Consider the following 26889-nt stretch of genomic DNA (forward strand, 5'->3'; position numbering starts at 1 on the left):
TGCGCTCTTAGATTTTCTCTCAGCACCCACATTCCAAACGCCTCACTTGCCACGCCTACCTTTATTTTTCCCACTGTCAAACATTCCTGTCTGCTCAAGCACTGGGATCTACTTGTTCCAGACAGATTCAGTGTCTTTCTGATCTAGAAACGTGCTTGTGGCAAATAGAAGGGTTTCGGATCTACCGTTTGAGTCATGCGCGCTTAGATTTTCTCTCAGCACCCACATTCCAAACGCCTCACTTGCCACACCTACCTTTATTTTTCCCATTGTCAAACATTCCTGTCTGCTCAAGCACTGGGATCTACTTGTTCCAGACAGATTCAGTGTCTTTCTGATCTAGAAACGTGCTTTGAGAAAATGCAAAGTCAATTGTCTCCTTGAAATGGATGTGAAGTCAGCATCATACGCAAAGAGGAAGGAGACCTCCCGGATACCTTGAAACAGCTTGTCAGCACTCAAGCAAGGGGTGAAGGTGTTGAAACTGACAATGATTTGCAGCAATTTGTGTGTAAGCCAGGAGAAGAGATTCAATTTACAAGCAGGTGAGCAATACAGCGCACAGTAGTTTTCTGGTTGACAGGCAGTGCTACGTTTTCAATCAGCCGAAAGTAGCTTTTCAATTGGACCATGTTACCAGGCACGCATGGAGCGCCAGCAGAGCGACGCTCCAAGAGCCCGGATAGCTCAGTCGGTAGAGCATCAGACTTTTAATCTGAGGGTCCAGGGTTCAAGTCCCTGTTCGGGCGCTCCCATGATTTTTAGATCACCAATGTTAAGAGGGGCTACCTGCAATTCTGTCGGCACTTAAGCGTTTGTTGCAGGTTAAGCCATTCTTCTCCACTGAAAAGTGACAATTCAAAGCAAGGGGAAAAGACATGGTCTAAGCTTAAAAAATGTTCTGGTTCACCAAATACATTTTAAATTTAAGGCAAGAGTAGCTGAATGGAAAACATATGTTACTTAGAGAACATTTGTAGAAAATATTTCCAGTTTGGCTAATTTGACCGCAAGTTTGAAATTCACCTTGAATTCTTACTTTAGTGTTGAAGTCCATTTTCAACGTCGCCAACTTCCTTGTGGCAAATAGAAGGGTTTCGGGTCTACCGTTTGAGTCATGCGCTCTTAGATTTTCTCTCAGCACCCACATTCCAAACGCCTCAATTGCCACGCCTACCTTTATTTTTCCCACTGTCAAACATTCCTGTCTGCTCAAGCACTGGGATCTACTTGTTCCAGACAGATTCAGTGTCTTTCTGATCTAGAAACGTGCTTTGAGAAAATGCAAAGTCAATTATCTCCTTGAAATGGATGTGAAGTCAGCATCATACGCAAAGAGGAAGGAGACCTCCCGGATACCTTGAAACAGCTTGTCAGCACTCAAGCAAGGGGTGAAGGTGTTGAAACTGACAATGATTTGCAGCAATTTGTGTGTAAGCCGGGAGAAGAGATTCAATTTACAAGCAGGTGAGCAGTGCAGCGCACAGTAGTTTTCTGGTTGACAGGCAGTGCTACGTTTTCAATCAGCCGAAAGTAGCTTTTCAATTGGACCATGTTACCAGGCACGCACGGAGCGCCAGCAGAGCGACGCTCCAAGAGCCCGGATAGCTCAGTCGGTAGAGCATCAGACTTTTAATCTGAGGGTCCAGGGTTCAAGTCCCTGTTCGGGCGCTCCCATGATTTTTAGATCACCAATGTTAACAGTGGCTACCTGCAATTCTGTCGGCACTTAAGCGTTTGTTGCAGGTTAAGCCATTCTTCTCCACTGAAAAGTGACAATTCAAAGCAAGGGGAAAAGACATGGTCTAAGCTTAAAAAATGTTCTGGTTCACCAAATACATTTTAAATTTAAGGCAAGAGTAGCTGAATGGAAAACATATGTTACTTAGAGAACATTTGTAGAAAATATTTCCAGTTTGGCTAATTTGACCGCAAGTTTGAAATTCACCTTGAATTCTTACTTTAGTGTTGAAGTCCATTTTCAACGTTGCCAACTTCCTTGTGGCAAATAGAAGGGTTTCGGGTCTACCGTTTGAGTCATGCGCGCTTAGATTTTCTCTCAGCACCCACATTCCAAACGCCTCACTTGCCACACCTACCTTTATTTTTCCCACTGCCAAACATTCCTGTCTGCTCAAGCACTGGGATCTACTTGTTCCAGACAGATTCAGTGTCTTTCTGATCTAGAAACGTGCTTTGAGAAAATGCAAAGTCAATTGTCTCCTTGAAATGGATGTGAAGTCAGCATCATACGCAAAGAGGAAGGAGACCTCCCGGATACCTTGAAACAGCTTGTCAGCACTCAAGCAAGGGGTGAAGGTGTTGAAACTGACAATGATTTGCAGCAATTTGTGTGTAAGCCAGGAGAAGAGATTCAATTTACAATCAGGTGAGCAGTGCAGCGCACAGTAGTTTTCTGGTTGACAGGCAGTGCTACGTTTTCAATCAGCCGAAAGTAGCTTTTCAATTGGACCATGTTACCAGGCACGCACGGAGCGCCAGCAGAGGGACACTCCAAGAGCCCGGATAGCTCAGTCGGTAGAGCATCAGACTTTTAATCTGAGGGTCCAGGGTTCAAGTCCCTGTTCGGGTGCTCCCATGGTTTTTAGATCACCAATGTTAAGAGAGGCTACCTTCAATTCTGTCGGCACTTAAGCGTTTGTTGCAGGTTAAGCCATTCTTCTCCACTGAAAAGTGACAATTCAAAGCAAGGGGAAAAGACATGGTCTAAGCTTAAAAAATGTTCTTGTTCACCAAATACATTTTAAATTTAAGGCAAGAGTAGCTGAATGGAAAACATACGTTACTTAGAGAACATTTGTAGAAAATATTTCCAGTTTGGCTAATTTGACCGCAAGTTTGAAATTCACCTTGAATTCTTACTTTAGTGTTGAAGTCCATTTTCAACGTTGCCAACTTCCTTGTGGCAAATAGAAGGGTTTCGGGTCTACCGTTTGAGTCATGCGCTCTTAGATTTTCTCTCAGCACCCACATTCCAAACGCCTCAATTGCCACGCCTACCTTTATTTTTCCCACTGTCAAACATTCCTGTCTGCTCAAGCACTGGGATCTACTTGTTCCAGACAGATTCAGTGTCTTTCTGATCTAGAAACGTGCTTTGAGAAAATGCAAAGTCAATTATCTCCTTGAAATGGATGTGAAGTCAGCATCATACGCAAAGAGGAAGGAGACCTCCCGGATACCTTGAAACAGCTTGTCAGCATTCAAGCAAGGGGTGAAGGTGTTGAAACTGACAATGATTTGCAGCAATTTGTGTGTAAGCCGGGAGAAGAGATTCAATTTACAAGCAGGTGAGCAGTGCAGCGCACAGTAGTTTTCTGGTTGACAGGCAGTGCTACGTTTTCAATCAGCCGAAAGTAGCTTTTCAATTGGACCATGTTACCAGGCACGCATGGAGCGCCAGCAGAGCGACGCTCCAAGAGCCCGGATAGCTCAGTCGGTAGAGCATCAGACTTTTAATCTGAGGGTCCAGGGTTCAAGTCCCTGTTCGGGCGCTCCCACGATTTTTAGATCACCAATGTTAAGAGGGGCTACCTGCAATTCTGTCGGCACTTAAGTGTTTGGTGCAGGTTAAGCCATTCTTCTCCACTGAAAAGTGACAATTCAAAGCAAGGGGAAAAGACATGGTCTAAGCTTAAAAAATGTTCTGGTTCACCAAATACATTTTAAATTTAAGGCAACAGTAGCTGAATGGAAAACATAGGTTACTTAGAGAACATTTGTAGAAAATATTTCCAGTTTGGCTAATTTGACCGCAAGTATGAAATTCACCTTGAATTCTTACTTTAGTGTTGAAGTCCATTTTCAACGTCGCCAACTTCCTTGTGGCAAATAGAAGGGTTTCGGGTCTACCGTTTGAGTCATGCGCGCTTAGATTTTCTCTCAGCACCCACATTCCAAACGCCTCACTTGCCACACCTACCTTTATTTTTCCCACTGTCAAACATTCCTGTCTGCTCAAGCACTGGGATCTACTTGTTCCAGACAGATTCAGTGTCTTTCTGATCTAGAAACGTGCTTTGAGAAAATGCAAAGTCAATTGTCTCCTTGAAATGGATGTGAAGTCAGCATCATACGCAAAGAGGAAGGAGACCTCCCGGATACCTTGAAACAGCTTGTCAGCACTCAAGCAAGGGGTGAAGGTGTTGAAACTGACAATGATTTGCAGCAATTTGTGTGTAAGCCAGGAGAAGAGATTCAATTTACAATCAGGTGAGCAGTGCAGCGCACAGTAGTTTTCTGGTTGACAGGCAGTGCTACGTTTTCAATCAGCCGAAAGTAGCTTTTCAATTGGACCATGTTACCAGGCACGCACGGAGCGCCAGCAGAGGGACACTCCAAGAGCCCGGATAGCTCAGTCGGTAGAGCATCAGACTTTTAATCTGAGGGTCCAGGGTTCAAGTCCCTGTTCGGGCGCTCCCATGATTTTTAGATCACCAATGTTAACAGTGGCTACCTGCAATTCTGTCGGCACTTAAGCGTTTGTTGCAGGTTAAGCCATTCTTCTCCACTGAAAAGTGACAATTCAAAGCAAGGGGAAAAGACATGGTCTAAGCTTAAAAAATGTTCTGGTTCACCAAATACATTTTAAATTTAAGGCAAGAGTAGCTGAATGGAAAACATATGTTACTTAGAGAACATTTGTAGAAAATATTTCCAGTTTGGCTAATTTGACCGCAAGTTTGAAATTCACCTTGAATTCTTACTTTAGTGTTGAAGTCCATTTTCAACGTTGCCAACTTCCTTGTGGCAAATAGAAGGGTTTCGGGTCTACCGTTTGAGTCATGCGCGCTTAGATTTTCTCTCAGCACCCACATTCCAAACGCCTCACTTGCCACACTTACCTTTATTTTTCCCACTGTCAAACATTCCTGTCTGCTCAAGCACTGGGATCTACTTGTTCCAGACAGATTCAGTGTCTTTCTGATCTAGAAACGTGCTTTGAGAAAATGCAAAGTCAATTATCTCCTTGAAATGGATGTGAAGTCAGCATCATACGCAAAGAGGAAGGAGACCTCCCGGATACCTTGAAACAGCTTGTCAGCACTCAAGCAAGGGGTGAAGGTGTTGAAACTGACAATGATTTGCAGCAATTTGTGTGTAAGCCAGGAGAAGAGATTCAATTTACAAGCAGGTGAGCAGTGCAGCGCACAGTAGTTTTCTGGTTGACAGGCAGTGCTACGTTTTCAATCAGCCGAAAGTAGCTTTTCAATTGGACCATGTTACCAGGCACGCATGGAGCGCCAGCAGAGCGACGCTCCAAGAGCCCGGATAGCTCAGTCGGTAGAGCATCAGACTTTTAATCTGAGGGTCCAGGGTTCAAGTCCCTGTTCGGGCGCTCCCACGATTTTTAGATCACCAATGTTAAGAGGGGCTACCTGCAATTCTGTCGGCACTTAAGCGTTTGTTGCAGGTTAAGCCATTCTTCTCCACTGAAAAGTGACAATTCAAAGCAAGGGGAAAAGACATGGTCTAAGCTTAAAAAATGTTCTGGTTCACCAAATACATTTTAAATTTAAGGCAACAGTAGCTGAATGGAAAACATAGGTTACTTAGAGAACATTTGTAGAAAATATTTCCAGTTTGGCTAATTTGACCGCAAGTATGAAATTCAACTTGAATTCTTACTTTAGTGTTGAAGTCCATTTTCAACGTCGCCAACTTCCTTGTGGCAAATAGAAGGGTTTCGGGTCTACCGTTTGAGTCATGCGCGCTTAGATTTTCTCTCAGCACCCACATTCCAAACGCCTCACTTGCCACACCTACCTTTATTTTTCCCACTGTCAAACATTCCTGTCTGCTCAAGCACTGGGATCTACTTGTTCCAGACAGATTCAGTGTCTTTCTGATCTAGAAACGTGCTTTGAGAAAATGCAAAGTCAATTGTCTCCTTGAAATGGATGTGAAGTCAGCATCATACGCAAAGAGGAAGGAGACCTCCCGGATACCTTGAAACAGCTTGTCAGCACTCAAGCAAGGGGTGAAGGTGTTGAAACTGACAATGATTTGCAGCAATTTGTGTGTAAGCCAGGAGAAGAGATTCAATTTACAATCAGGTGAGCAGTGCAGCGCACAGTAGTTTTCTGGTTGACAGGCAGTGCTACGTTTTCAATCAGCCGAAAGTAGCTTTTCAATTGGACCATGTTACCAGGCACGCACGGAGCGCCAGCAGAGGGACACTCCAAGAGCCCGGATAGCTCAGTCGGTAGAGCATCAGACTTTTAATCTGAGGGTCCAGGGTTCAAGTCCCTGTTCGGGCGCTCCCATGATTTTTAGATCACCAATGTTAACAGTGGCTACCTGCAATTCTGTCGGCACTTAAGCGTTTGTTGCAGGTTAAGCCATTCTTCTCCACTGAAAAGTGACAATTCAAAGCAAGGGGAAAAGACATGGTCTAAGCTTAAAAAATGTTCTGGTTCACCAAATACATTTTAAATTTAAGGCAAGAGTAGCTGAATGGAAAACATATGTTACTTAGAGAACATTTGTAGAAAATATTTCCAGTTTGGCTAATTTGACCGCAAGTTTGAAATTCACCTTGAATTCTTACTTTAGTGTTGAAGTCCATTTTCAACGTTGCCAACTTCCTTGTGGCAAATAGAAGGGTTTCGGGTCTACCGTTTGAGTCATGCGCGCTTAGATTTTCTCTCAGCACCCACATTCCAAACGCCTCACTTGCCACACTTACCTTTATTTTTCCCACTGTCAAACATTCCTGTCTGCTCAAGCACTGGGATCTACTTGTTCCAGACAGATTCAGTGTCTTTCTGATCTAGAAACGTGCTTTGAGAAAATGCAAAGTCAATTATCTCCTTGAAATGGATGTGAAGTCAGCATCATACGCAAAGAGGAAGGAGACCTCCCGGATACCTTGAAACAGCTTGTCAGCACTCAAGCAAGGGGTGAAGGTGTTGAAACTGACAATGATTTGCAGCAATTTGTGTGTAAGCCAGGAGAAGAGATTCAATTTACAAGCAGGTGAGCAGTGCAGCGCACAGTAGTTTTCTGGTTGACAGGCAGTGCTACGTTTTCAATCAGCCGAAAGTAGCTTTTCAATTGGACCATGTTACCAGGCACGCATGGAGCGCCAGCAGAGCGACGCTCCAAGAGCCCGGATAGCTCAGTCGGTAGAGCATCAGACTTTTAATCTGAGGGTCCAGGGTTCAAGTCCCTGTTCGGGCGCTCCCACGATTTTTAGATCACCAATGTTAAGAGGGGCTACCTGCAATTCTGTCGGCACTTAAGCGTTTGTTGCAGGTTAAGCCATTCTTCTCCACTGAAAAGTGACAATTCAAAGCAAGGGGAAAAGACATGGTCTAAGCTTAAAAAATGTTCTGGTTCACCAAATACATTTTAAATTTAAGGCAACAGTAGCTGAATGGAAAACATAGGTTACTTAGAGAACATTTGTAGAAAATATTTCCAGTTTGGCTAATTTGACCGCAAGTATGAAATTCAACTTGAATTCTTACTTTAGTGTTGAAGTCCATTTTCAACGTCGCCAACTTCCTTGTGGCAAATAGAAGGGTTTCGGGTCTACCGTTTGAGTCATGCGCGCTTAGATTTTCTCTCAGCACCCACATTCCAAACGCCTCACTTGCCACACCTACCTTTATTTTTCCCACTGTCAAACATTCCTGTCTGCTCAAGCACTGGGATCTACTTGTTCCAGACAGATTCAGTGTCTTTCTGATCTAGAAACGTGCTTTGAGAAAATGCAAAGTCAATTGTCTCCTTGAAATGGATGTGAAGTCAGCATCATACGCAAAGAGGAAGGAGACCTCCCGGATACCTTGAAACAGCTTGTCAGCACTCAAGCAAGGGGTGAAGGTGTTGAAACTGACAATGATTTGCAGCAATTTGTGTGTAAGCCAGGAGAAGAGATTCAATTTACAATCAGGTGAGCAGTGCAGCGCACAGTAGTTTTCTGGTTGACAGGCAGTGCTACGTTTTCAATCAGCCGAAAGTAGCTTTTCAATTGGACCATGTTACCAGGCACGCACGGAGCGCCAGCAGAGGGACACTCCAAGAGCCCGGATAGCTCAGTCGGTAGAGCATCAGACTTTTAATCTGAGGGTCCAGGGTTCAAGTCCCTGTTCGGGTGCTCCCATGGTTTTTAGATCACCAATGTTAAGAGAGGCTACCTTCAATTCTGTCAGCACTTAAGCGTTTGTTGCAGGTTAAGCCATTCTTCTCCACTGAAAAGTGACAATTCAAAGCAAGGGGAAAAGACATGGTCTGAGCTTAAAAAATGTTCTTGTTCACCAAATACATTTTAAATTTAAGGCAAGAGTAGCTGAATGGAAAACATACGTTACTTAGAGAACATTTGTAGAAAATATTTCCAGTTTGGCTAATTTGACCGCAAGTTTGAAATTCAACTTGAATTCTTACTTTAGTGTTGAAGTCCATTTTCAACGTCGCCAACTTCCTTGTGGCAAATAGAAGGGTTTCGGGTCTACTGTTTGAGTCATGCGCGCTTAGATTTTCTCTCAGCACCCACATTCCAAACGCCTCACTTGCCACACTTACCTTTATTTTTCCAACTGTCAAACATTCCTGTCTGCTCAAGCACTGGGATCTACTTGTTCCAGACAGATTCAGTGTCTTTCTGATCTAGAAACGTGCTTTGAGAAAATGCAAAGTCAATTATCTCCTTGAAATGGATGTGAAGTCAGCATCATACGCAAAGAGGAAGGAGACCTCCCGGATACCTTGAAACAGCTTGTCAGCATTCAAGCAAGGGGTGAAGGTGTTGAAACTGACAATGATTTGCAGCAATTTGTGTGTAAGCCGGGAGAAGAGATTCAATTTACAAGCAGGTGAGCAGTGCAGCGCACAGTAGTTTTCTGGTTGACAGGCAGTGCTACGTTTTCAATCAGCCGAAAGTAGCTTTTCAATTGGACCATGTTACCAGGCACGCATGGAGCGCCAGCAGAGCGACGCTCCAAGAGCCCGGATAGCTCAGTCGGTAGAGCATCAGACTTTTAATCTGAGGGTCCAGGGTTCAAGTCCCTGTTCGGGCGCTCCCACGATTTTTAGATCACCAATGTTAAGAGGGGCTACCTGCAATTCTGTCGGCACTTAAGTGTTTGGTGCAGGTTAAGCCATTCTTCTCCACTGAAAAGTGACAATTCAAAGCAAGGGGAAAAGACATGGTCTAAGCTTAAAAAATGTTCTGGTTCACCAAATACATTTTAAATTTAAGGCAACAGTAGCTGAATGGAAAACATAGGTTACTTAGAGAACATTTGTAGAAAATATTTCCAGTTTGGCTAATTTGACCGCAAGTATGAAATTCACCTTGAATTCTTACTTTAGTGTTGAAGTCCATTTTCAACGTCGCCAACTTCCTTGTGGCAAATAGAAGGGTTTCGGGTCTACCGTTTGAGTCATGCGCGCTTAGATTTTCTCTCAGCACCCACATTCCAAACGCCTCACTTGCCACACCTACCTTTATTTTTCCCACTGTCAAACATTCCTGTCTGCTCAAGCACTGGGATCTACTTGTTCCAGACAGATTCAGTGTCTTTCTGATCTAGAAACGTGCTTTGAGAAAATGCAAAGTCAATTGTCTCCTTGAAATGGATGTGAAGTCAGCATCATACGCAAAGAGGAAGGAGACCTCCCGGATACCTTGAAACAGCTTGTCAGCACTCAAGCAAGGGGTGAAGGTGTTGAAACTGACAATGATTTGCAGCAATTTGTGTGTAAGCCAGGAGAAGAGATTCAATTTACAATCAGGTGAGCAGTGCAGCGCACAGTAGTTTTCTGGTTGACAGGCAGTGCTACGTTTTCAATCAGCCGAAAGTAGCTTTTCAATTGGACCATGTTACCAGGCACGCACGGAGCGCCAGCAGAGGGACACTCCAAGAGCCCGGATAGCTCAGTCGGTAGAGCATCAGACTTTTAATCTGAGGGTCCAGGGTTCAAGTCCCTGTTCGGGCGCTCCCATGATTTTTAGATCACCAATGTTAACAGTGGCTACCTGCAATTCTGTCGGCACTTAAGCGTTTGTTGCAGGTTAAGCCATTCTTCTCCACTGAAAAGTGACAATTCAAAGCAAGGGGAAAAGACATGGTCTAAGCTTAAAAAATGTTCTGGTTCACCAAATACATTTTAAATTTAAGGCAAGAGTAGCTGAATGGAAAACATATGTTACTTAGAGAACATTTGTAGAAAATATTTCCAGTTTGGCTAATTTGACCGCAAGTTTGAAATTCACCTTGAATTCTTACTTTAGTGTTGAAGTCCATTTTCAACGTTGCCAACTTCCTTGTGGCAAATAGAAGGGTTTCGGGTCTACCGTTTGAGTCATGCGCGCTTAGATTTTCTCTCAGCACCCACATTCCAAACGCCTCACTTGCCACACTTACCTTTATTTTTCCCACTGTCAAACATTCCTGTCTGCTCAAGCACTGGGATCTACTTGTTCCAGACAGATTCAGTGTCTTTCTGATCTAGAAACGTGCTTTGAGAAAATGCAAAGTCAATTATCTCCTTGAAATGGATGTGAAGTCAGCATCATACGCAAAGAGGAAGGAGACCTCCCGGATACCTTGAAACAGCTTGTCAGCACTCAAGCAAGGGGTGAAGGTGTTGAAACTGACAATGATTTGCAGCAATTTGTGTGTAAGCCAGGAGAAGAGATTCAATTTACAAGCAGGTGAGCAGTGCAGCGCACAGTAGTTTTCTGGTTGACAGGCAGTGCTACGTTTTCAATCAGCCGAAAGTAGCTTTTCAATTGGACCATGTTACCAGGCACGCATGGAGCGCCAGCAGAGCGACGCTCCAAGAGCCCGGATAGCTCAGTCGGTAGAGCATCAGACTTTTAATCTGAGGGTCCAGGGTTCAAGTCCCTGTTCGGGCGCTCCCACGATTTTTAGATCACCAATGTTAAGAGGGGCTACCTGCAATTCTGTCGGCACTTAAGCGTTTGTTGCAGGTTAAGCCATTCTTCTCCACTGAAAAGTGACAATTCAAAGCAAGGGGAAAAGACATGGTCTAAGCTTAAAAAATGTTCTGGTTCACCAAATACATTTTAAATTTAAGGCAACAGTAGCTGAATGGAAAACATAGGTTACTTAGAGAACATTTGTAGAAAATATTTCCAGTTTGGCTAATTTGACCGCAAGTATGAAATTCAACTTGAATTCTTACTTTAGTGTTGAAGTCCATTTTCAACGTCGCCAACTTCCTTGTGGCAAATAGAAGGGTTTCGGGTCTACCGTTTGAGTCATGCGCGCTTAGATTTTCTCTCAGCACCCACATTCCAAACGCCTCACTTGCCACACCTACCTTTATTTTTCCCACTGTCAAACATTCCTGTCTGCTCAAGCACTGGGATCTACTTGTTCCAGACAGATTCAGTGTCTTTCTGATCTAGAAACGTGCTTTGAGAAAATGCAAAGTCAATTGTCTCCTTGAAATGGATGTGAAGTCAGCATCATACGCAAAGAGGAAGGAGACCTCCCGGATACCTTGAAACAGCTTGTCAGCACTCAAGCAAGGGGTGAAGGTGTTGAAACTGACAATGATTTGCAGCAATTTGTGTGTAAGCCAGGAGAAGAGATTCAATTTACAATCAGGTGAGCAGTGCAGCGCACAGTAGTTTTCTGGTTGACAGGCAGTGCTACGTTTTCAATCAGCCGAAAGTAGCTTTTCAATTGGACCATGTTACCAGGCACGCACGGAGCGCCAGCAGAGGGACACTCCAAGAGCCCGGATAGCTCAGTCGGTAGAGCATCAGACTTTTAATCTGAGGGTCCAGGGTTCAAGTCCCTGTTCGGGTGCTCCCATGGTTTTTAGATCACCAATGTTAAGAGAGGCTACCTTCAATTCTGTCAGCACTTAAGCGTTTGTTGCAGGTTAAGCCATTCTTCTCCACTGAAAAGTGACAATTCAAAGCAAGGGGAAAAGACATGGTCTGAGCTTAAAAAATGTTCTTGTTCACCAAATACATTTTAAATTTAAGGCAACAGTAGCTGAATGGAAAACATAGGTTACTTAGAGAACATTTGTAGAAAATATTTCCAGTTTGGCTAATTTGACCGCAAGTATGAAATTCAACTTGAATTCTTACTTTAGTGTTGAAGTCCATTTTCAACGTCGCCAACTTCCTTGTGGCAAATAGAAGGGTTTCGGGTCTACCGTTTGAGTCATGCGCGCTTAGATTTTCTCTCAGCACCCACATTCCAAACGCCTCACTTGCCACACCTACCTTTATTTTTCCCACTGTCAAACATTCCTGTCTGCTCAAGCACTGGGATCTACTTGTTCCAGACAGATTCAGTGTCTTTCTGATCTAGAAACGTGCTTTGAGAAAATGCAAAGTCAATTGTCTCCTTGAAATGGATGTGAAGTCAGCATCATACGCAAAGAGGAAGGAGACCTCCCGGATACCTTGAAACAGCTTGTCAGCACTCAAGCAAGGGGTGAAGGTGTTGAAACTGACAATGATTTGCAGCAATTTGTGTGTAAGCCAGGAGAAGAGATTCAATTTACAATCAGGTGAGCAGTGCAGCGCACAGTAGTTTTCTGGTTGACAGGCAGTGCTACGTTTTCAATCAGCCGAAAGTAGCTTTTCAATTGGACCATGTTACCAGGCACGCACGGAGCGCCAGCAGAGGGACACTCCAAGAGCCCGGATAGCTCAGTCGGTAGAGCATCAGACTTTTAATCTGAGGGTCCAGGGTTCAAGTCCCTGTTCGGGTGCTCCCATGGTTTTTAGATCACCAATGTTAAGAGAGGCTACCTTCAATTCTGTCAGCACTTAAGCGTTTGTTGCAGGTTAAGCCATTCTTCTCCACTGAAAAGTGACAATTCAAAGCAAGGGGAAAAGACATGGTCTGAGCTTAAAAAATGTTCTTGTTCACCAAATACATTTTAAATTTAAGGCAAGAGTAGCTGAATGGAAAACATACGTTACTTAGAGAACATTTGTAGAAAATATTTCCAGTTTGGCTAATTTGACCGCAAGTTTGAAATTCAACTTGAATTCTTACTTTAGTGTTGAAGTCCATTTTCAACGTCGCCAACTTCCTTGTGGCAAATAGAAGGGTTTCGGGTCTCTTGTTTGAGTCATGCGCGCTTAGATTTTCTCTCAGCACCCACATTCCAAACGCCTCACTTGCCACACTTACCTTTATTTTTCCAACTGTCAAACATTCCTGTCTGCTCAAGCACTGGGATCTACTTGTTCCAGACAGATTCAGTGTCTTTCTGATCTAGAAACGTGCTTTGAGAAAATGCAAAGTCAATTGTCTCCTTGAAATGGATGTGAAGTCAGCATCATACGCAAAGAGGAAGGAGACCTCCCGGATACCTTGAAACAGCTTGTCAGCACTCAAGCAAGGGGTGAAGGTGTTGAAACTGACAATGATTTGCAGCAATTTGTGTGTAAGCCAGGAGAAGAGATTCAATTTACAAGCAGGTGAGCAGTGCAGCGCACAGTAGTTTTCTGGTTGACAGGCAGTGCTACGTTTTCAATCAGCCGAAAGTAGCTTTTCAATTGGACCATGTTACCAGGCACGCACGGAGCGCCAGCAGAGCGACGCTCCAAGAGCCCGGATAGCTCAGTCGGTAGAGCATCAGACTTTTAATCTGAGGGTCCAGGGTTCAAGTCCCTGTTCGGGCGCTCCCATGATTTTTAGATCACCAATGTTAACAGTGGCTACCTGCAATTCTGTCGGCACTTAAGCGTTTGTTGCAGGTTAAGCCATTCTTCTCCACTGAAAAGTGACAATTCAAAGCAAGGGGAAAAGACATGGTCTAAGCTTAAAAAATGTTCTGGTTCACCAAATACATTTTAAATTTAAGGCAAGAGTAGCTGAATGGAAAACATATGTTACTTAGAGAACATTTGTAGAAAATATTTCCAGTTTGGCTAATTTGACCGCAAGTTTGAAATTCACCTTGAATTCTTACTTTAGTGTTGAAGTCCATTTTCAACGTTGCCAACTTCCTTGTGGCAAATAGAAGGGTTTCGGGTCTACCGTTTGAGTCATGCGCGCTTAGATTTTCTCTCAGCACCCACATTCCAAACGCCTCACTTGCCACACCTACCTTTATTTTTCCCACTGCCAAACATTCCTGTCTGCTCAAGCACTGGGATCTACTTGTTCCAGACAGATTCAGTGTCTTTCTGATCTAGAAACGTGCTTTGAGAAAATGCAAAGTCAATTGTCTCCTTGAAATGGATGTGAAGTCAGCATCATACGCAAAGAGGAAGGAGACCTCCCGGATACCTTGAAACAGCTTGTCAGCACTCAAGCAAGGGGTGAAGGTGTTGAAACTGACAATGATTTGCAGCAATTTGTGTGTAAGCCGGGAGAAGAGATTCAATTTACAAGCAGGTGAGCAGTGCAGCGCACAGTAGTTTTCTGGTTGACAGGCAGTGCTACGTTTTCAATCAGCCGAAAGTAGCTTTTCAATTGGACCATGTTACCAGGCACGCATGGAGCACCAGCAGAGCGACGCTCCAAGAGCCCGGATAGCTCAGTCGGTAGAGCATCAGACTTTTAATCTGAGGGTCCAGGGTTCAAGTCCCTGTTCGGGCGCTCCCATGGTTTTTATATCACCAATGTTAAGAGAGGCTACCTGCAATTCTGTCGGCACTTAAGCGTTTGTTGCAGGTTAAGCCATTCTTCTCCACTGAAAAGTGACAATTCAAAGCAAGGGGAAAAGACATGGTCTAAGCTTAAAAAAATTTCTTGTTCACCAAATACATTTTAAATTTAAGGCAAGAGTAGCTGAATGGAAAACATACGTTACTTAGAGAACATTTGTAGAAAATATTTCCAATTTGGCTAATTTGACCGCAAGTTTGAAATTCAACTTGAATTCTTACTTTAGTGTTGAAGTCCATTTTCAATGTCGCCAACTTCCTTGTGGCAAATAGAAGGGTTTCGGGTCTACCGTTTGAGTCATGCGCGCTTAGATTTTCTCTCAGCACCCACATTCCAAACGCCTCACTTGCCACACCTACCTTTATTTTTCCCACTGTCAAACATTCCTGTCTGCTCAAGCACTGGGATCTACTTGTTCCAGACAGATTCAGTGTCTTTCTGATCTAGAAACGTGCTTTGAGAAAATGCAAAGTCAATTGTCTCCTTGAAATGGATGTGAAGTCAGCATCATACGCAAAGAGGAAGGAGACCTCCCGGATACCTTGAAACAGCTTGTCAGCACTCAAGCAAGGGGTGAAGGTGTAGAAACTGACAATGATTTGCAGCAATTTGTGGGTAAGCCAGGAGAAGAGATTCAATTTACAAGCATGTGAGCAGTGCAGCGCACAGTAGTTTTCTGGTTGACAGGCAGTGCTACGTTTTCAATCAGCCGAAAGTAGCTTTTCAATTGGACCATGTTACCAGGCACGCACGGAGCACCAGCAGAGCGACGCTCCAAGAGCCCGGATAGCTCAGTCGGTAGAGCATCAGACTTTTAATCTGAGGGTCCAGGGTTCAAGTCCCTGTTCGGGCGCTCCCATGATTTTTAGATCACCAATGTTAACAGGGGTTACCTGCAATTCTGTCGGCACTTAAGCGTTTGGTGCAGGTTAAGCCATTCTTCTCCACTGAAAAGTGACAATTCAAAGCAAGGGGAAAAGACATGGTCTAAGCTTAAAAAATGTTCTGGTTCACCAAATACATTTTAAATTTAAGGCAAGAGTAGCTGAATGGAAAACATATGTTACTTAGAGAACATTTGTAGAAAATATTTCCAGTTTGGCTAATTTGACCGCAAGTTTGAAATTCAACTTGAATTCTTACTTTAGTGTTGAAGTCCATTTTCAACGTCGCCAACTTCCTTGTGGCAAATAGAAGGGTTTCGGGTCTACCGTTTGAGTCATGCGCGCTTAGATTTTCTCTCAGCACCCACATTCCAAACGCCTCACTTGCCACACATACCTTTATTTTTCCCACTGTCAAACATTCCTGTCTGCTCAAGCGCTGGGATCTACTTGTTCCAGACAGATTCAGTGTCTTTCTGATCTAGAAACGTGCTTTGAGAAAATGCAAAGTCAATTGTCTCCTTGAAATGGATGTGAAGTCAGCATCATACGCAAAGAGGAAGGAGACCTCCCGGATACCTTGAAACAGCTTGTCAGCACTCAAGCAAGGGGTGAAGGTGTTGAAACTGACAATGATTTGCAGCAATTTGTGTGTAAGCCAGGAGAAGAGATTCAATTTACAAGCAGGTGAGCAGTGCAGCGCACAGTAGTTTTCTGGTTGACAGGCAGTGCTACGTTTTCAATCAGCCGAAAGTAGCTTTTCAATTGGACCATGTTACCAGGCACGCACGGAGCGCCAACAGAGCGCCAACAGAGCGACGCTCCAAGAGCCCGGATAGCTCAGTCGGTAGAGCATCAGACTTTTAATCTGAGGGTCCAGGGTTCAAGTCCCTGTTCGGGCGCTCCCATGGTTTTTAGATCACCAATGTTAAGAGAGGCTACCTTCAATTCTGTCGGCACTTAAGCGTTTGTTGCAGGTTAAGCCATTCTTCTCCACTGAAAAGTGACAATTCAAAGCAAGGGGAAACGACATGGTCTAAGCTTAAAAATTTTTCTTGTTCACCAAATACATTTTAAATTTAAGGCAAGAGTAGCTGAATGGAAAACATACGTTACTTAGAGAACATTTGTAGAAAATATTTCCAGTTTGGCTAATTTGACAGCAAGTTTGAAATTCAACTTGAATATTTAATTTAGTGTTGAAGTCCATTTTCAACGTCGCCAACTTCCTTGTTGCAAATAGAAGGGTTTCGGGTCTACTGTTTGAGTCATGCGCGCTTAGATTTTCTCTCAGCACCCACATTCCAAACGCCTCACTTGCCACACTTACCTTTATTTTTCCCACTGTCAAACATTCCTGTCTGCTCAAGCACTGGGATCTACTTGTTCCAGACAGATTCAGTGTCTTTCTGATCTAGAAACGTGCTTTGAGAAAATGCAAAGTCAATTGTCTCCTTGAAATGGATGTGAAGTCAGCATCATACGCAAAGAGGAAGGAGACCTCCCGGATACCTTGAAACAGCTTGTCAGCACTCAAGCAAGGGGTGAAGGTGTTGAAACTGACAATGATTTGCAGCAATTTGTGTGTAAGCCAGGAGAAGAGATTCAATTTACAAGCAGGTGAGCAGTGCAGCGCACAGTAGTTTTCTGGTTGACAGGCAGTGCTACGTTTTCAATCAGCCGAAAGTAGCTTTTCAATAGGACCATGTTACCAGGCACGCACGGAGCGCCAGCAGAGCGACGCTCCAAGAGCCTGGATAGCTCAGTCGGTAGAGCATCAGACTTTTAATCTGAGGGTCCAGGGTTCAAGTCTCTGTTCGGGCGCTCCCATGATTTTTAGATCACCAATGTTAACAGGGGCTACCTGCAATTCTGTCGGCACTTAAGCGTTTGTTGCAGGTTAAGCAATTCTTCTCCACTGAAAAGTGACAATTCAAAGCAAGGGGAAAAGACATGGTCTAAGCTTAAAAAATGTTCTGGTTCACCAAATACATTTTAAATTTAAGGCAAGAGTAGCTGAATGGAAAACATATGTTACTTAGAGAACATTTGTAGAAAATATTTCCAGTTTGGCTAATTTGACCGCAAGTTTGAAATTCACCTTGAATTCTTACTTTAGTGTTGAAGTCCATTTTCAACGTCGCCAACTTCCTTGTGGCAAATAGAAGGGTTTCGGGTCTACCGTTTGAGTCATGCGCGCTTAGATTTTCTCTCAGCACCCACATTCCAAACGCCTCACTTGCCACACCTACCTTTATTTTTCCCACTGCCAAACATTCCTGTCTGCTCAAGCACTGGGATCTACTTGTTCCAGACAGATTCAGTGTCTTTCTGATCTAGAAACGTTCTTTGAGAAAATGCAAAGTCAATTGTCTCCTTGAAATGGATGTGAAGTCAGCATCATACGCAAAGAGGAAGGAGACCTCCCGGATACCTTGAAACAGCTTGTCAGCACTCAAGCAAGGGGTGAAGGTGTAGAAACTGACAATGATTTGCAGCAATTTGTGTGTAAGCCAGGAGAAGAGATTCAATTTACAAGCATGTGAGCAGTGCAGCGCACAGTAGTTTTCTGGTTGACAGGCAGTGCTATGTTTTCAATCAGCCGAAAGTAGCTTTTCAATTGGACCATGTTACCAGGCACGCATGGAGCGCCAGCAGAGCGACTCTCCAAGAGCCCGGATAGCTCAGTCGGTAGAGCATCAGACTTTTAATCTGAGGGTCCAGGGATCAAGTCCCTGTTCGGGCGCTCCCATGGTTTTGAGATCACCAATGTTAAGAGGGGCTACCTGCAATTCTGTCGGCACTTAAGCGTTTGGTGCAGGTTAAGCCATTCTTCTCCACTGAAAAGTGACAATTCAAAGCAAGGGGAAAAGACATGGTCTAAGCTTAAAAAATGTTCTGGTTCACCAAATACATTTTAAATTTAAGGCAACAGTAGCTGAATGGAAAAAATAGGTTACTTAGAGAACATTTGTAGAAAATATTTCCAGTTTGGCTAATTTGACCGCAAGTATGAAATTCAACTTGAATTCTTACTTTAGTGTTGAAGTCCATTTTCAACGTCGCCAACTTCCTTGTGGCAAATAGAAGGGTTTCGGGTCTACCGTTTGAGTCATGCGCGCTTAGATTTTCTCTCAGCACCCACATTCCAAACGCCTCACTTGCCACACCTACCTTTATTTTTCCCACTGTCAAACATTCCTGTCTGCTCAAGCACTGGGATCTACTTGTTCCAGACAGATTCAGTGTCTTTCTGATCTAGAAACGTGCTTTGAGAAAATGCAAAGTCAATTGTCTCCTTGAAATGGATGTGAAGTCAGCATCATACGCAAAGAGGAAGGAGACCTCCCGGATACCTTGAAACAGCTTGTCAGCACTCAAGCAAGGGGTGAAGGTGTTGAAACTGACAATGATTTGCAGCAATTTGTGTGTAAGCCAGGAGAAGAGATTCAATTTACAAGCAGGTGAGCAGTGCAGCGCACAGTAGTTTTCTGGTTGACAGGCAGTGCTACGTTTTCAATCAGCCGAAAGTAGCTTTTCAATTGGACCATGTTACCAGGCACGCACGGAGCACCAGCAGAGCGACGCTCCAAGAGCCCGGATAGCTCAGTCGGTAGAGCATCAGACTTTTAATCTGAGGGTCCAGGGTTCAAGTCCCTGTTCGGGCGCTCCCATGGTTTTTATATCACCAATGTTAAGAGAGGCTACCTGCAATTCTGTCGGCACTTAAGCGTTTGTTGCAGGTTAAGCCATTCTTCTCCACTGAAAAGTGACAATTCAAAGCAAGGGGAAAAGACATGGTCTAAGCTTAAAAAATTTTCTTGTTCACCAAATTCATTTTAAATTTAAGGCAAGAGTAGCTGAATGGAAAACATACGTTACTTAGAGAACATTTGTAGAAAATATTTCCAGTTTGGCTAATTTGACCGCAAGTTTGAAATTCAACTTGAATTCTTACTTTAGTGTTGAAGTCCATTTTCAACGTCGCCAACTTCCTTGTGGCAAATAGAAGGGTTTCGGGTCTACCGTTTGAGTCATGCGCGCTTAGATTTTCTCTCAGCACCCACATTCCAAACGCCTCACTTGCCACACCTACCTTTATTTTTCCCACTGTCAAACATTCCTGTCTGCTCAAGCACTGGGATCTACTTGTTCCAGACAGATTCAGTGTCTTTCTGATCTAGAAACGTGCTTTGAGAAAATGCAAAGTCAATTGTCTCCTTGAAATGGATGTGAAGTCAGCATTATACGCAAAGAGGAAGGAGACCTCCCGGATACCTTGAAACAGCTTGTCAGCACTCAAGCAAGGGGTGAAGGTGTAGAAACTGACAATGATTTGCAGTAATTTGTGGGTAAGCCAGGAGAAGAGATTCAATTTACAAGCATGTGAGCAGTGCAGCGCACAGTAGTTTTCTGGTTGACAGGCAGTGCTACGTTTTCAATCAGCCGAAAGTAGCTTTTCAATTGGACCATGTTACCAGGCACGCATGGAGCGCCAGCAGAGCGACGCTCCAAGAGCCCGGATAGCTCAGTCGGTAGAGCATCAGACTTTTAATCTGAGGGTCCAGGGTTCAAGTCCCTGTTCGGGCGCTCCCATGATTTTTAGATCACCAATGTTAAGAGGGGCTACCTGCAATTCTGTCGGCACTTAAGCGTTTGGTGCAGGTTAAGCCATTCTTCTCCACTGAAAAGTGACAATTCAAAGCAAGGGGAAAAGACATGGTCTAAGCTTAAAAAATGTTCTGGTTCACCAAATACATTTTAAATTTAAGGCAAGAGTAGCTGAATGGAAAACATATGTTACTTAAAGAACATTTGTAGAAAATATTTCCAGTTTGGCTAATTTGACCGCAAGTTTGAAATTCACCTTGAATTCTTACTTTAGTGTTGAAGTCCATTTTCAACGTCGCCAACTTCCTTGTGGCAAATAGAAGGGTTTCGGGTCTACCGTTTGAGTCATGCGCGCTTAGATTTTCTCTCAGCACCCACATTCCAAACGCCTCACTTGCCACACCTACCTTTATTTTTCCCACTGCCAAACATTCCTGTCTGCTCAAGCACTGGGATCTACTTGTTCCAGACAGATTCAGTGTCTTTCTGATCTAGAAACGTTCTTTGAGAAAATGCAAAGTCAATTGTCTCCTTGAAATGGATGTGAAGTCAGCATCATACGCAAAGAGGAAGGAGACCTCCCGGATACCTTGAAACAGCTTGTCAGCACTCAAGCAAGGGGTGAAGGTGTAGAAACTGACAATGATTTGCAGCAATTTGTGGGTAAGCCAGGAGAAGAGATTCAATTTACAAGCATGTGAGCAGTGCAGCGCACAGTAGTTTTCTGGTTGACAGGCAGTGCTACGTTTTCAATCAGCCGAAAGTAGCTTTTCAATTGGACCATGTTACCAGGCACGCACGGAGCGCCAGCAGAGCGACGCTCCAAGAGCCCGGATAGCTCAGTCGGTAGAGCATCAGACTTTTAATCTGAGGGTCCAGGGTTCAAGTCCCTGTTCGGGCGCTCCCATGATTTTTAGATCACCAATGTTAACAGGGGTTACCTGCAATTCTGTCGGCACTTAAGCGTTTGGTGCAGGTTAAGCCATTCTTCTCCACTGAAAAGTGACAATTCAAAGCAAGGGGACAAGACATGGTCTAAGCTTAAAAAATGTTCTGGTTCACCAAATACATTTTAAATTTAAGGCAAGAGTAGCTGAATGGAAAACATATGTTACTTAGAGAACATTTGTAGAAAATATTTCCAGTTTGGCTAATTTGACCGCAAGTTTGAAATTCAACTTGAATTCTTACTTTAGTGTTGAAGTCCATTTTCAACGTCGCCAACTTCCTTGTGGCAAATAGAAGGGTTTCGGGTCTACCGTTTGAGTCATGCGCGCTTAGATTTTCTCTCAGCACCCACATTCCAAACGCCTCACTTGCCACACATACCTTTATTTTTCCCACTGTCAAACATTCCTGTCTGCTCAAGCGCTGGGATCTACTTGTTCCAGACAGATTCAGTGTCTTTCTGATCTAGAAACGTGCTTTGAGAAAATGCAAAGTCAATTGTCTCCTTGAAATGGATGTGAAGTCAGCATCATACGCAAAGAGGAAGGAGACCTCCCGGATACCTTGAAACAGCTTGTCAGCACTCAAGCAAGGGGTGAAGGTGTTGAAACTGACAATGATTTGCAGCAATTTGTGTGTAAGCCAGGAGAAGAGATTCAATTTACAAGCAGGTGAGCAGTGCAGCGCACAGTAGTTTTCTGGTTGACAGGCAGTGCTACGTTTTCAATCAGCCGAAAGTAGCTTTTCAATTGGACCATGTTACCAGGCACGCACGGAGCGCCAGCAGAGCGACGCTCCAAGAGCCTGGATAGCTCAGTCGGTAGAGCATCAGACTTTTAATCTGAGGGTCCAGGGTTCAAGTCCCTGTTCGGGCGCTCCCATGATTTTTAGATCACCAATGTTAACAGTGGCTACCTGCAATTCTGTCGGCACTTAAGCGTTTGTTGCAGGTTAAGCCATTCTTTTCCACTGAAAAGTGACAATTCAAAGCAAGGGGAAAAGACATGGTCTAAGCTTAAAAAATGTTCTGGTTCACCAAATACATTTTAAATTTAAGGCAAGAGTAGCTGAATGGAAAACATATGTTACTTAGAGAACATTTGTAGAAAATATTTCCAGTTTGGCTAATTTGACCGCAAGTTTGAAATTCACCTTGAATTCTTACTTTAGTGTTGAAGTCCATTTTCAACGTTGCCAACTTCCTTGTGGCAAATAGAAGGGTTTCGGGTCTACCGTTTGAGTCATGCGCGCTTAGATTTTCTCTCAGCACCCACATTCCAAACGCCTCACTTGCCACACCTACCTTTATTTTTCCCACTGCCAAACATTCCTGTATGCTCAAGCACTGGGATCTACTTGTTCCAGACAGATTCAGTGTCTTTCTGATCTAGAAACGTGCTTTGAGAAAATGCAAAGTCAATTGTCTCCTTGAAATGGATGTGAAGTCAGCATCATACGCAAAGAGGAAGGAGACCTCCCGGATACCTTGAAACAGCTTGTCAGCACTCAAGCAAGGGGTGAAGGTGTTGAAACTGACAATGATTTGCAGCAATTTGTGTGTAAGCCAGGAGAAGAGATTCAATTTACAAGCAGGTGAGCAGTGCAGCGCACAGTAGTTTTCTGGTTGACAGGCAGTGCTACGTTTTCAATCAGCCGAAAGTAGCTTTTCAATTGGACCATGTTACCAGGCACGCACGGAGCGCCAGCAGAGCGACGCTCCAAGAGCCCGGATAGCTCAGTCGGTAGAGCATCAGACTTTTAATCTGAGGGTCCAGGGTTCAAGTCCCTGTTCGGGCGCTCCCATGGTTTTTAGATCACCAATGTTAAGAGAGGCTACCTTCAATTCTGTCGGCACTTAAGCGTTTGTTGCAGGTTAAGCCATTCTTCTCCACTGAAAAGTGACAATTCAAAGCAAGGGGAAAAGACATGGTCTAAGCTTAAAAAATTTTCTTGTTCACCAAATACATTTTAAATTTAAGGCAAGAGTAGCTGAATGGAAAACATACGTTACTTAGAGAACATTTGTAGAAAATATTTCCAGTTTGGCTAATTTGACCGCAAGTTTGAAATTCAACTTGAATTCTTACTTTAGTGTTGAAGTCCATTTTCAACGTCGCCAACTTCCTTGTGGCAAATAGAAGGGTTTCGGGTCTACTGTTTGAGTCATGCGCGCTTAGATTTTCTCTCAGCACCCACATTCCAAACGCCTCACTTGCCACACTTACCTTTATTTTTCCCACTGCCAAACATTCCTGTCTGCTCAAGCACTGGGATCTACTTGTTCCAGACAGATTCAGTGTCTTTCTGATCTAGAAACGTGCTTTGAGAAAATGCAAAGTCAATTGTCTCCTTGAAATGGATGTGAAGTCAGCATCATACGCAAAGAGGAAGGAGACCTCCCGGATACCTTGAAACAGCTTGTCAGCACTCAAGCAAGGGGTGAAGGTGTAGAAACTGACAATGATTTGCAGCAATTTGTGTGTAAGCCAGGAGAAGAGATTCAATTTACAAGCATGTGAGCAGTGCAGCGCACAGTAGTTTTCTGGTTGACAGGCAGTGCTACGTTTTCAATCAGCCGAAAGTAGCTTTTCAATTGGACCATGTTACCAGGCACGCATGGAGCGCCAGCAGAGCGACGCTCCAAGAGCTCGGTAGCTCAGTCGGTAGAGCATCAGACTTTTAATCTGAGGGTCCAGGGTTCAAGTCCCTGTTCGGGTGCTCCCATGATTTTTATATCACCAATGTTAAGAGGGGCTACCTGCAATTCTGTCGGCACTTAAGCGTTTGTTGCAGGTTAAGCCATTCTTCTCCACTGAAAAGTGACAATTCAAAGCAAGGGGAAAAGACATGGTCTAAGCTTAAAAAATGTTCTGGTTCACCAAATACATTTTAAATTTAAGGCAAGAGTAGCTGAATGGAAAACATATGTTACTTAGAGAACATTTGTAGAAAATATTTCCAGTTTGGCTAATTTGACCGCAAGTTTGAAATTCACCTTGAATTCTTACTTTAGTGTTGAAGTCCATTTTCAACGTCGCCAACTTCCTTGTGGCAAATAGAAGGGTTTCGGATCTACCATTTGAGTCATGCGCGCTTAGATTTTCTCTCAGCACCCACATTCCAAACGCCTCACTTGCCACGCCTACCTTTATTTTTCCCACTGTCAAACATTCCTGTCTGCTCAAGCACTGGGATCTACTTGTTCCAGACAGATTCAGTGTCTTTCTGATCTAGAAACGTGCTTTGAGAAAATGCAAAGTCAATTGTCTCCTTGAAATGGATGTGAAGTCAGCATCATACGCAAAGAGGAAGGAGACCTCCCGGATACCTTGAAACAGCTTGTCAGCACTCAAGCAAGGGGTGAAGGTGTTGAAACTGACAATGATTTGCAGCAATTTGTGTGTAAGCCGGGAGAAGAGATTCAATTTACAAGCAGGTGAGCAGTGCAGCGCACAGTAGTTTTCTGGTTGACAGGCAGTGCTACGTTTTCAATCAGCCGAAAGTAGCTTTTCAATTGGACCATGTTACCAGGCACGCATGGAGCGCCAGCAGAGCGACGCTCCAAGAGCCTGGATAGTTCAGTCGGTAGAGCATCAGACTTTTAATCTGAGGGTCCAGGGTTCAAGTCCCTGTTCGGGTGCTCCCACGATTTTTAGATCACCAATGTTAAGAGGGGCTACCTGCAATTCTGTCGGCACTTAAGTGTTTGTTGCAGGTTAAGCCATTCTTCTCCACTGAAAAGTGACAATTCAAAGCAAGGGGAGAAGACATGGTCTAAGCTTAAAAAATGTTCTGGATCACCAAATACATTTTAAGTTTAAGGCAAGAGTAGCTGAATGGAAAACATAGGTTACTTAGAGAACATTTGTAGAAAATATTTCCAGTTTGGCTAATTTGACCGCAAGTTTGAAATTCAACTTGAATTCTTACTTTAGTGTTGAAGTCCATTTTCAACGTCGCCAACTTCCTTGTGGCAAATAGAAGGGTTTCGGATCTACCGTTTGAGTCATGCGCGCTTAGATTTTCTCTCAGCACCCACATTCCAAACGCCTCACTTGCCACACCTACCTTTATTTTTCCCATTGTCAAACATTCCTGTCTGCTCAAGCACTGGGATCTACTTGTTCCAGACAGATTCAGTGTCTTTCTGATCTAGAAACGTGCTTTGAGAAAATGCAAAGTCAATTGTCTCCTTGAAATGGATGTGAAGTCAGCATCATACGCAAAGAGGGAGGAGACCTCCCGGATACCTTGAAACAGCTTGTCAGCACTCAAGCAAGGGGTGAAGGTGTTGAAACTGACAATGATTTGCAGCAATTTGTGTGTAAGCCAGGAGAAGAGATTCAATTTACAAGCAGGTGAGCAATACAGCGCACAGTAGTTTTCTGGTTGACAGGCAGTGCTACGTTTTCAATCAGCCGAAAGTAGCTTTTCAATTGGACCATGTTACCAGGCACGCATGGAGCGCCAGCAGAGCGACGCTCCAAGAGCCCGGATAGCTCAGTCGGTAGAGCATCAGACTTTTAATCTGAGGGTCCAGGGTTCAAGTCCCTGTTCGGGCGCTCCCATGATTTTTAGATCACCAATGTTAAGAGGGGCTACCTGCAATTCTGTCGGCACTTAAGCGTTTGTTGCAGGTTAAGCCATTCTTCTCCACTGAAAAGTGACAATTCAAAGCAAGGGGAAAAGACATGGTCTAAGCTTAAAAAATGTTCTGGTTCACCAAATACATTTTAAATTTAAGGCAAGAGTAGCTGAATGGAAAACATATGTTACTTAGAGAACATTTGTAGAAAATATTTCCAGTTTGGCTAATTTGACCGCAAGTTTGAAATTCACCTTGAATTCTTACTTTAGTGTTGAAGTCCATTTTCAACGTCGCCAACTTCCTTGTGGCAAATAGAAGGGTTTCGGGTCTACCGTTTGAGTCATGCGCTCTTAGATTTTCTCTCAGCACCCACATTCCAAACGCCTCACTTGCCACGCCTACCTTTATTTTTCCCACTGTCAAACATTCCTGTCTGCTCAAGCACTGGGATCTACTTGTTCCAGACAGATTCAGTGTCTTTCTGATCTAGAAACGTGCTTGTGGCAAATAGAAGGGTTTCGGATCTACCGTTTGAGTCATGCGCGCTTAGATTTTCTCTCAGCACCCACATTCCAAACGCCTCACTTGCCACACCTACCTTTATTTTTCCCATTGTCAAACATTCCTGTCTGCTCAAGCACTGGGATCTACTTGTTCCAGACAGATTCAGTGTCTTTCTGATCTAGAAACGTGCTTTGAGAAAATGCAAAGTCAATTGTCTCCTTGAAATGTATGTGAAGTCAGCATCATACGCAAAGAGGAAGGAGACCTCCCGGATACCTTGAAACAGCTTGTCAGCACTCAAGCAAGGGGTGAAGGTGTTGAAACTGACAATGATTTGCAGCAATTTGTGTGTAAGCCAGGAGAAGAGATTCAATTTACAAGCAGGTGAGCAATACAGCGCACAGTAGTTTTCTGGTTGACAGGCAGTGCTACGTTTTCAATCAGCCGAAAGTAGCTTTTCAATTGGACCATGTTACCAGGCACGCATGGAGCGCCAGCAGAGCGACGCTCCAAGAGCCCGGATAGCTCAGTCGGTAGAGCTTCAGACTTTTAATCTGAGGGTCCAGGGTTCAAGTCCCTGTTCGGGCGCTCCCATGATTTTTAGATCACCAATGTTAAGAGGGGCTACCTGCAATTCTGTCGGCACTTAAGCGTTTGTTGCAGGTTAAGCCATTCTTCTCCACTGAAAAGTGACAATTCAAAGCAA

The 26889-nt window shown here is 43.9% G+C and overlaps 23 non-coding genes across 23 annotated transcripts; all 23 read left to right on the plus strand.

Annotated features, from left to right (window-relative positions):
* The first annotated feature begins 676 nt into the window (after positions 1 to 676).
* On the plus strand, positions 677 to 749 carry TRNAK-UUU (transfer RNA lysine (anticodon UUU)). Its single transcript has one exon. It is a non-coding gene; the product is annotated as a tRNA-Lys (tRNA).
* An 849-nt stretch (positions 750 to 1598) lies between these two features.
* On the plus strand, positions 1599 to 1671 carry TRNAK-UUU (transfer RNA lysine (anticodon UUU)). Its single transcript has one exon. It is a non-coding gene; the product is annotated as a tRNA-Lys (tRNA).
* A 1771-nt stretch (positions 1672 to 3442) lies between these two features.
* Positions 3443 to 3515, plus strand: TRNAK-UUU (transfer RNA lysine (anticodon UUU)). Its single transcript has one exon. It is a non-coding gene; the product is annotated as a tRNA-Lys (tRNA).
* An 849-nt stretch (positions 3516 to 4364) lies between these two features.
* TRNAK-UUU (transfer RNA lysine (anticodon UUU)) lies at positions 4365 to 4437 on the plus strand. The gene has a single exon. It is a non-coding gene; the product is annotated as a tRNA-Lys (tRNA).
* An 849-nt stretch (positions 4438 to 5286) lies between these two features.
* On the plus strand, positions 5287 to 5359 carry TRNAK-UUU (transfer RNA lysine (anticodon UUU)). The gene has a single exon. It is a non-coding gene; the product is annotated as a tRNA-Lys (tRNA).
* An 849-nt stretch (positions 5360 to 6208) lies between these two features.
* TRNAK-UUU (transfer RNA lysine (anticodon UUU)) lies at positions 6209 to 6281 on the plus strand. Its single transcript has one exon. It is a non-coding gene; the product is annotated as a tRNA-Lys (tRNA).
* An 849-nt stretch (positions 6282 to 7130) lies between these two features.
* Positions 7131 to 7203, plus strand: TRNAK-UUU (transfer RNA lysine (anticodon UUU)). Its single transcript has one exon. It is a non-coding gene; the product is annotated as a tRNA-Lys (tRNA).
* Positions 7204 to 8974: 1771 nt separating this feature from the next.
* Positions 8975 to 9047, plus strand: TRNAK-UUU (transfer RNA lysine (anticodon UUU)). The gene has a single exon. It is a non-coding gene; the product is annotated as a tRNA-Lys (tRNA).
* An 849-nt stretch (positions 9048 to 9896) lies between these two features.
* On the plus strand, positions 9897 to 9969 carry TRNAK-UUU (transfer RNA lysine (anticodon UUU)). The gene has a single exon. It is a non-coding gene; the product is annotated as a tRNA-Lys (tRNA).
* Positions 9970 to 10818: 849 nt separating this feature from the next.
* On the plus strand, positions 10819 to 10891 carry TRNAK-UUU (transfer RNA lysine (anticodon UUU)). Its single transcript has one exon. It is a non-coding gene; the product is annotated as a tRNA-Lys (tRNA).
* Positions 10892 to 11740: 849 nt separating this feature from the next.
* Positions 11741 to 11813, plus strand: TRNAK-UUU (transfer RNA lysine (anticodon UUU)). The gene has a single exon. It is a non-coding gene; the product is annotated as a tRNA-Lys (tRNA).
* An 849-nt stretch (positions 11814 to 12662) lies between these two features.
* Positions 12663 to 12735, plus strand: TRNAK-UUU (transfer RNA lysine (anticodon UUU)). The gene has a single exon. It is a non-coding gene; the product is annotated as a tRNA-Lys (tRNA).
* Positions 12736 to 13584: 849 nt separating this feature from the next.
* TRNAK-UUU (transfer RNA lysine (anticodon UUU)) lies at positions 13585 to 13657 on the plus strand. The gene has a single exon. It is a non-coding gene; the product is annotated as a tRNA-Lys (tRNA).
* An 849-nt stretch (positions 13658 to 14506) lies between these two features.
* On the plus strand, positions 14507 to 14579 carry TRNAK-UUU (transfer RNA lysine (anticodon UUU)). The gene has a single exon. It is a non-coding gene; the product is annotated as a tRNA-Lys (tRNA).
* An 849-nt stretch (positions 14580 to 15428) lies between these two features.
* TRNAK-UUU (transfer RNA lysine (anticodon UUU)) lies at positions 15429 to 15501 on the plus strand. The gene has a single exon. It is a non-coding gene; the product is annotated as a tRNA-Lys (tRNA).
* An 860-nt stretch (positions 15502 to 16361) lies between these two features.
* Positions 16362 to 16434, plus strand: TRNAK-UUU (transfer RNA lysine (anticodon UUU)). Its single transcript has one exon. It is a non-coding gene; the product is annotated as a tRNA-Lys (tRNA).
* A 2693-nt stretch (positions 16435 to 19127) lies between these two features.
* TRNAK-UUU (transfer RNA lysine (anticodon UUU)) lies at positions 19128 to 19200 on the plus strand. Its single transcript has one exon. It is a non-coding gene; the product is annotated as a tRNA-Lys (tRNA).
* Positions 19201 to 20049: 849 nt separating this feature from the next.
* Positions 20050 to 20122, plus strand: TRNAK-UUU (transfer RNA lysine (anticodon UUU)). The gene has a single exon. It is a non-coding gene; the product is annotated as a tRNA-Lys (tRNA).
* Positions 20123 to 20971: 849 nt separating this feature from the next.
* On the plus strand, positions 20972 to 21044 carry TRNAK-UUU (transfer RNA lysine (anticodon UUU)). Its single transcript has one exon. It is a non-coding gene; the product is annotated as a tRNA-Lys (tRNA).
* An 849-nt stretch (positions 21045 to 21893) lies between these two features.
* On the plus strand, positions 21894 to 21966 carry TRNAK-UUU (transfer RNA lysine (anticodon UUU)). The gene has a single exon. It is a non-coding gene; the product is annotated as a tRNA-Lys (tRNA).
* Positions 21967 to 22815: 849 nt separating this feature from the next.
* TRNAK-UUU (transfer RNA lysine (anticodon UUU)) lies at positions 22816 to 22888 on the plus strand. The gene has a single exon. It is a non-coding gene; the product is annotated as a tRNA-Lys (tRNA).
* A 2692-nt stretch (positions 22889 to 25580) lies between these two features.
* On the plus strand, positions 25581 to 25653 carry TRNAK-UUU (transfer RNA lysine (anticodon UUU)). Its single transcript has one exon. It is a non-coding gene; the product is annotated as a tRNA-Lys (tRNA).
* Positions 25654 to 26698: 1045 nt separating this feature from the next.
* Positions 26699 to 26771, plus strand: TRNAK-UUU (transfer RNA lysine (anticodon UUU)). Its single transcript has one exon. It is a non-coding gene; the product is annotated as a tRNA-Lys (tRNA).
* Positions 26772 to 26889: the final 118 nt, after the last annotated feature.

The sequence above is a fragment of the Pelobates fuscus genome, chromosome 9 (genome assembly GCF_036172605.1).
Source record: "Pelobates fuscus isolate aPelFus1 chromosome 9, aPelFus1.pri, whole genome shotgun sequence".
Classification (NCBI taxonomy): domain Eukaryota; kingdom Metazoa; phylum Chordata; class Amphibia; order Anura; family Pelobatidae; genus Pelobates; species Pelobates fuscus.